We start from the raw sequence: 7,696 nt of genomic DNA on the forward strand, positions 1-7,696 counted from the left end.
AAAATTGTATTTAATTTCAAATTAATTAACTACTGTAGCTTTCACAGGATACAATCCAGCACCAATTCTGGACTTTATGTCGTTATATCAAACAATCTACATAAAACATGCTCTTAAAAAAAAATTTCAGTTGTACAATACTTTAATGATGTATTTTAGAAATCAATTAGAAATGAAAACGTGATTATTAAACAGCGAAGCGATGTGTCTGTTTAGTGTAAATATTTTGCGTGCCCAAAATAGAAATCAAAATGACGGGAAATATCGGAATTACAAAATAGTTACTTTATGATATTCACGTTGCGAGAATCTCTTTAACGACGCGATGCGACGCTCAGATTCGCGTGTAACGCGCTTCGAATTTTTCGCCTTTTCGGCTTGCAATTCATCATCGGATTGAAAGAGAGAGAGAGAACGCGGAGTAATACGAGTCGTCAAATTGAATAATGCAAGTATCGGGGAGCCGTGATGCATCCAGTATCGATCAATGATTAAACTCGGCACGCAAGGAACGAGCGTACTGGATGCAGTGTTACTGTGTTACAGAGCACGTTAAATATTTTCGCGCGAACAGAATGTGACGCTCCGCGACGAACTGGCCAATTCTTGATGCCCAGTTTTTTAAGACTTCCTCTTTCCCCCTTTTCCCTCTTTTATCACATACATACACATATATACTTATGCGAGAAACCAGCGATTATGGACTGGCGTGATCGATCGTTTTCGGAGCTCGATTGACAAACACAATTCCGCGCTATTTACCTACTTGCTACAGGAATCGACGCCCTCGGGAGGATTGCGTTTTGCGTATGGTCATTTATGACTGAGAAGCTCGGATTTGGGCAAAGCTCACTTTGCATTTTTTACCGATCCGGACGTACCTCGTCCACCGACAGTCGGGGGGACGGATGGACAGAGAGCGGAAAAATCCCGGAACATTAAGAGGAAACAGCCATCGCGGAAACGCGCCGCAGGATCGTATGCCTTGTGTGCGTTTTGTAAACCAAAACAAGTGCTACGTGCGCACTTATCGTAGCGAGCGACGAAACATTTTTCGCGGAAATCCCGAGTGAGTTCCGCGAATCGCGCGACTTTGGCCTCGCACGCCTCCCGAATTCCAGTGATAATCCGCGACAAGTACACGTAATGGCGAGCGAGCGATCGACGTATTAAACTTTTCATCGTCACGATCACTCACTCTGATTCGCGTACTATTTCGCGTTGCGACAACCCGAAAGTGACGAGTAAAACGGTCAATTTCACGGAAAATTTCAAGCGCTAGGCTGCGAATCGAAGATCAGAATAATTAGGGGCGTTTCGAATCTATGTCGTGTCGATCGTCAAAGTCGCCGGGCAATTCGCGGATGGACCGGTAACCTCAATAACCTTACCTCGCGTGCGTATAATGCGAATTTTCGGTCGCATGTGTGTATTCCGCTGGGTGGGTAAACCGAGGTTTGCCGCGGCTAATTAATCATTCATCGTTGATTTGGCTAGGTGTTGTGAAGTTGCTGGCGGCCTCGTTAGCGGAACGCTTCGCCCCCGATCGAACCCGGCCGGGATCGACTCGATGTCGCGACGTTGCGTTTCGGTAAGTACGAGTCACGATGAGTCCCGCAGTTCAATATTTGTTAATCATGCATCGCAAATACGGCGATTCGCGGTTCGTTGACCCGTCGGCCGCTTGATCTCACGATCGACACTCATTCGTTTCGTCGACCGACGTTCCGTCGCAGGTGAATTCTGCGTAGGACGACCGTCATCGATCTTGTCATAGATCTCGCGATAGCCTGGGATAGCGAGATCGTCGATCTAACACGCCCGCGGAAATTATTTGTCGCACAAAGTGCGTGAAGGTGCAACAGGTGTAGTGTCGACGCGGCGGGTAAAATAGCGTGAAGTTGGCCGCGCGGACGGTCTTTGAATTCCCTTTCGTAGCTCAGAATCTCGTTCGTTACGCTTGGTCCCGTGTGCGTCGCGCCGGCACGGATCGCCTCCCGTGATTTCCGCCGTTGTTCTTCCCCGATCGCGGCGTAACAGCGCGCGTCGCTTATCGGGAGTGCCGAGAGGTGTAGCGTCGTCGCACCTGGTGATTAACGTAAATCGCAAACGTAGTTCGCGAGCGAGCGTTACGCGAGAGTGTCATGTTGGTGTGCAACGCCGAGCAACGAAGGACGAGGGAGTCTTGATCTTCTATTAAAAATTATGCTTTGGTTGTCAACGTTTAATTCCATTCGTATTTCCTTTTCTTGTAATTCTTTCAAAAATGTCCTCAAGTATTGTAAGTTCCTTGCAAACATTTTGCTGCCGCTACATATTCCGCTTTATTGCTCGATAAAGCTATATTCGGTTGTCTTCTCGAACACCAATTTATTAAGCCGTTTCCGTAGAATATAACATATCCAGTTGTGCTGCGTCTCGTCGCCTGCAAAATCAGCATCACAATAAGTTTGAGGAAGTGATAAATCTCCATCCTTGTACTGAATTTCATGATCAGCTGTACTTTTTAAATATTTCATAATATGCTTTACATCATTTATATTCTCTTGATTATAGTTTTTCATATATCTGCTGCTATAACTCCGTAAGATATATCTGGCCTAGTTTTAGTTGTCTCGGTTTCGGGGAAACAATAGCAACGTAAACAGCGAAGAAAAATCGCGAGTGTGTTTCAGTCTGGTGTAATTACTGTCGTTTTGCTTTCGTTGCGCTATTAAATGAAGAATTTTTGCCAAGCTCGACAAATTGTCGTGGCTTCGACAGCAACTCGAGAGACACTTTCAGCATCTTACCGCTTACCTTGTGCTCGAATCCTTTCCCCGTATAAATTCGATAAGGATTCGTTAACATCCTTTCGGACGGAGGAGCAACATAAAACTTCCGGCAATCCAATCGAGTCCTCCGGGAAGGAAAAAAAACCGTTACGCATCTGGCTTGCCGGAGGTCGTGAAAACTTACGTTTACATCATTTATTCCGTAACTCGAGCAGGCGCGTGCCCTGCACGTGCGGTGGCTTCCCCGTCATCCGGGATAACTCAGGTAATTTCATCATTTTTCGAAAGAGCCTCATGGAGGCTCTTAACTCAACGTCCAACTATCTTTTTCCTTCGAGAACCATTGCGGTTGGGAAGAATATTCTAGAACCTCGCGTGTCAAAAAATTGTTATCTACATACACCTTTAGGAAATTAATTTTAAATTATAAAATGTATGAGAAATAATTAATATGTATAATTTCGCAAGATCGACGAAATTAATTTTTTCTTTAAAGTGGAAAAAGGAAATTCGTTTTTTTATATATTAGAAAAAAGATTTACGCGCGTATCGCGTGGTATAAAAGCAAATGATATATCGAAGCAACATTACCCTCTAGCCATTGTTGGAGAGAGTCTCCGATTCCAAGGTTTTCGTCGAACGTGCGAGAAAGAGAAAACGTTGAGAGTGGTTTTAAAGTAGACGTGGCGCTACGCGTAATATCGATTCGCAAAGGATGAAAGCCGGAGGATATCGTACGAAGTGGAGAACGAGTCCTTTGTGTATGTACATATCTGAATGCGTATGTGTATGTGTATGTGTGTATGTACATGGTAAGGGGAAAGGCTCCTTTTCCCGGCGCAGCACGTACCGCGGGGTACCGTTGCGAGATCCTCGTGGGTGACAATCCGGAGGAAAGTAGGCAGAAGGGGATGGTGGTCGAGAGAGAGAGAGAGAGAGAGAGAGAGAGAGGGAGAGAGACGGGGTCGGTAGCACGAGAAACGGCGAGGGAGTACGTATCTGCATATAACCTGGTTTCTCACTCACGCGCTCAGGCACTCGGCCAGGTAGCGATAGATGGAACAGGCTCCCACGGGAAGTGGCCCGTTCCGTCGCCGGGTCCGCCGGATAGCCTTGTAGAAGACCGACCACTCTACTGGGACCGGACTAGTGCTTCTCAAACACTGGCCGTGCCGGCCGGCCGGCCGCTCCATCCTTCATTATCTAGCTTCTCGTTCATGCCCGCCATCCTGTCGAGCGGAGACAATCCCACAAGCGAGGGAAGTCCACGTGCCGCGCAAACGTAAACGAGAGCACGAAGCCTCTAGAGCGCATAATAAGACGCCACGCGACGCTGAGAGATTATTCTTAACCCCGAAAGGAGGAGGTCTGACTTAACTCGCGAGAGAAAGAGGCGAGAAATGACTCAATTTTTTTTAACTTTTATCGAACTACTTTGTTGCGATTTTTGTGTTTGGAATTTTTATAAATTTGTTTAAATTTTCTCTCTCTCTCTCTCTCTCTCTCTCTCTCTCTCTCTCTCTCTCTCTCTCTCTCTCTCTCTCTTACAATTCTGTCGTGTAAAGAATCTTTTATAAATGAGCTTCTTTCATGTTTTAAACTGGTTTGAAGGCTTGAATAAGGCTTGTCTAAACTCGATGCCTCCTGGAAACACCTGGCAAGGCCGTCTAGGTCCGTCACGAAAGATTATTTTGCGAGAAAGTATCGGACAACCGGGCCCGAGCATTGAGAGATCGTGGCTGTTGAGATTGTGACAGATGCGAAGCGTAGCCAGAAGCCGAGAGAATACGAGCAGGTGCGAAGTTTTTAGGCAAAATACCCTCATGTATTCTAAGAAAGATTTAAAAGTTATTTACTACGATTTAGAAGGGGGAGAAAGATGTTAGGTATAATTTAAAGATAACGTATACTACGACTCTCAATTTAATGATTGCAGTAGAAAAAGCATTTTCGAGGAATGTATTTTTTATATAGCTATTTTACGCGATATAAAATATTCGCGTTTTACTCGTTTTTAGTACTAAATATTGTCTATTATGTAAAATTAAGGTAAAATGAATTCACGATAACGAACAGGATCGAAACTCGAGCGACTTTTCGAGATCAAACATGAATAATCTGTTTCGAAACTATAAAGTAGTTGCAGTTATGCACATATGTAAAATACGTTGAATGAAACACTTTTAGCCACAAAGGCAACCTTCCGGGCGCCGATACCGCATTTCAACAAAATCTCACCTACTTTATCCGACGCGTCGTACTCGTTGCCCTGTTAGCATTTCAATGAATATGTTATATTCATCGGCCAAATATGTCATCGACGTGATCGTTTGCAGCTCGTGTGCATCGCAGCCGACAACTAATAAGTCACGGGTTAATGGACGAAGTTTCGTCTCGCCTCGTAAAATCGTAAACGGGCATGCACTTTATTGGTGAAAAAGGCAGGAGATAGAGAAAGATAGATAGATAGATAGATAGAGATAAATAGAGAGAAAAAAAGAGAAAGAGATGCAAGAGCACGAGAAAGGAAAAGAGAGAAAGAGAAAGTGAGAGATTTATACAACGTGTGAATTAGATAGAAAAGGAGAGAAGGACGGAAAGGGGTGAAAGGAAAGAGTAAGCGGTATCGATATGCACCGGGAATATCGGATGCAAGAGCCAGCCCAGCAATATCGAGATGAGTTATTGTTCGCCGAGTACAATGCACTCAAATACTGAATGAAGCCGGAAAATTGATACAAAAAATCGGTACGGTTCCTACAGAAGGTTCTGTCAATATCCACCATCATCTGCTTAGCGAGAAACGAAGAAAGCATCTCGGCACTTTGGGAACGTGCCTCGTAATAATCGTCGCGAAATAAAGGTTTTATGTTCCTTCTGTATAAAATTTCTAAGATTCCTTCTGGTAAAATCTTATAAAATTTGAAAAAGCTTAAAATATTTTTTTATAAATCTCGGCTTTATCCATTTTTCATTATATCACTACATTACCACATATTTCAGAATTTACAGATAAAAAATCCTTTTTGGAAAGGAGTGCTATTGGAAGTCATTGAAGTTTTCACTTCTGTCTTTTATCGCTGTCGTCGTATTTTGCACCTTAAATCGGCATGGTTTTTTTACCGGCCGATATTTCCGATTCTTTTGGTTTTAACAACAAATTTAATGAAACACTCCCGTCAAAGACTCCAACATCGGTTCACGCTTGACTGGTGATTACTAAAGCGCGGAGGTTGGTGAGGTTTCGCCGTGAGCCTTTCTACTCGGATAGCCTAAAATACATTTAGCCGGGTCACTTCTCCTGACAACGTAATTCGTAAAGTGTGGGCGGGAGGTTTTGTTTAAATTAACCTACGAGCTACGCGTAAACAATTCCACCGTCTCGATATCGCTTAAAGCCACCCGGTTGGAAAAGCACGCTTCGTACCTCGCGAAATCTCGCGCCTTAGTGATTATTGACTCGGCTAATCCAACGCTACGGCGAGCTTTTAGTGACGGTACGGGATTCGTAATTCCCAATCGTAGGAAAAATCGCGTCGACGTTATCCCGAATGCAATTCGTTATTCGAGCAGCAGCGTGGGGAATTTCGTAGAAAATTCCGCAGTCACTTCGCTCTACTTCCCAGCAGAAATCGGTGTCTCCGTATATTCGCGTTGTTCTTCGAGGGATTTTTTTCCTTTTCTTTTTCCGGCACGAAACGAATCACCTCGAAGTACGACGCGACGCGGCGCGGCGCGGCGCATCGTGACGCTTACGGAAGTCGTGGTGCACTCGGGGATCCACCCTTTGTACGCATCGGGATATCTCGCCAGCGCTTTTCGCGGTAGATAAAAATATTCCGCATAAATCCCGCAGCAACATTGCGCGCCGTGTATACGCGAACCGACCTGCATAAATGTGACTTTTGATACTAGCCACGCTCACATTGGCCGTCGCCATATTCGCGATATTATCGATATTCTATTCGCATTTACCCTGCATCCAACATCGATCTGGCTGGATCGGCTAGGGCTAACCCCACGTCTCGCATTAGCATTTATGAGCTTTTGTGTGCATTTCATACAAGAGCGATACAAACAAGAAAAAAAGAGGAAACGTTTTCGAGAAACACTGTTTTATCTTAGCTTGTAATTTTCACAGTAAATAACGCTAAAAAAAATCTGCTTATACTCGACATTATAAAATAATATACGATTTAACATTGTTTGTTAGTTCATTGCATTTTCTAATTCCTTATTTGTATATTAATAGTAGAATTATATTTAAGGGAGACACACAAATGCATTGCGTCTGTTCCTTCAGTTGTTCTTAAATATGTAAGTACCTGTCTACGCGCGAATGCAAAGCGAACTTCGATGAAAGCTCGCATATAATCCGTAAAAAATAAAAAGTTAACATAGCATTCGTTCATACGACTATATTTTTCGATTGGAAAAAAGTTTTAATAGGCGAGCGACTTTCAAGCACGACAGCCTTCCATTCTCAATAACGACGAAAAAAAAATTAATCTCTTGTTATTGTTGCAACTTTAATACTTTATCGGATGAGGAATATGCTGTTGTATAAATAACGAGATTGCTCATAATAATCAAATTCTGAAATCGTTATAAGCCTTCGAATGTGCCAAGTAACTAATAATTTAATAGTCAAGTTTTATATTATTGTTCATATTATTTATCAGAGAATAAATGCAATTTATTTGAGCGTTTTATTCTAAAATTTTTAATAAAATGTCATCTTAAAGTTTTTTACTATTCCACTGCAGAATATTATTATTAAAAACAATAATTGGAATATAATATTTAATGCTAAAGATTTTAAACTTTACATTAAAAAATTGATTATCTTATATCATTACAGAATTATATTTAGGTATATCTTTGGGTATATCTTATACATTTCTTGAAAAATACATGCACAC

The sequence above is a fragment of the Monomorium pharaonis genome, chromosome 8, assembly GCF_013373865.1.
Source record: "Monomorium pharaonis isolate MP-MQ-018 chromosome 8, ASM1337386v2, whole genome shotgun sequence".
In the NCBI taxonomy this organism is placed as follows: domain Eukaryota; kingdom Metazoa; phylum Arthropoda; class Insecta; order Hymenoptera; family Formicidae; genus Monomorium; species Monomorium pharaonis.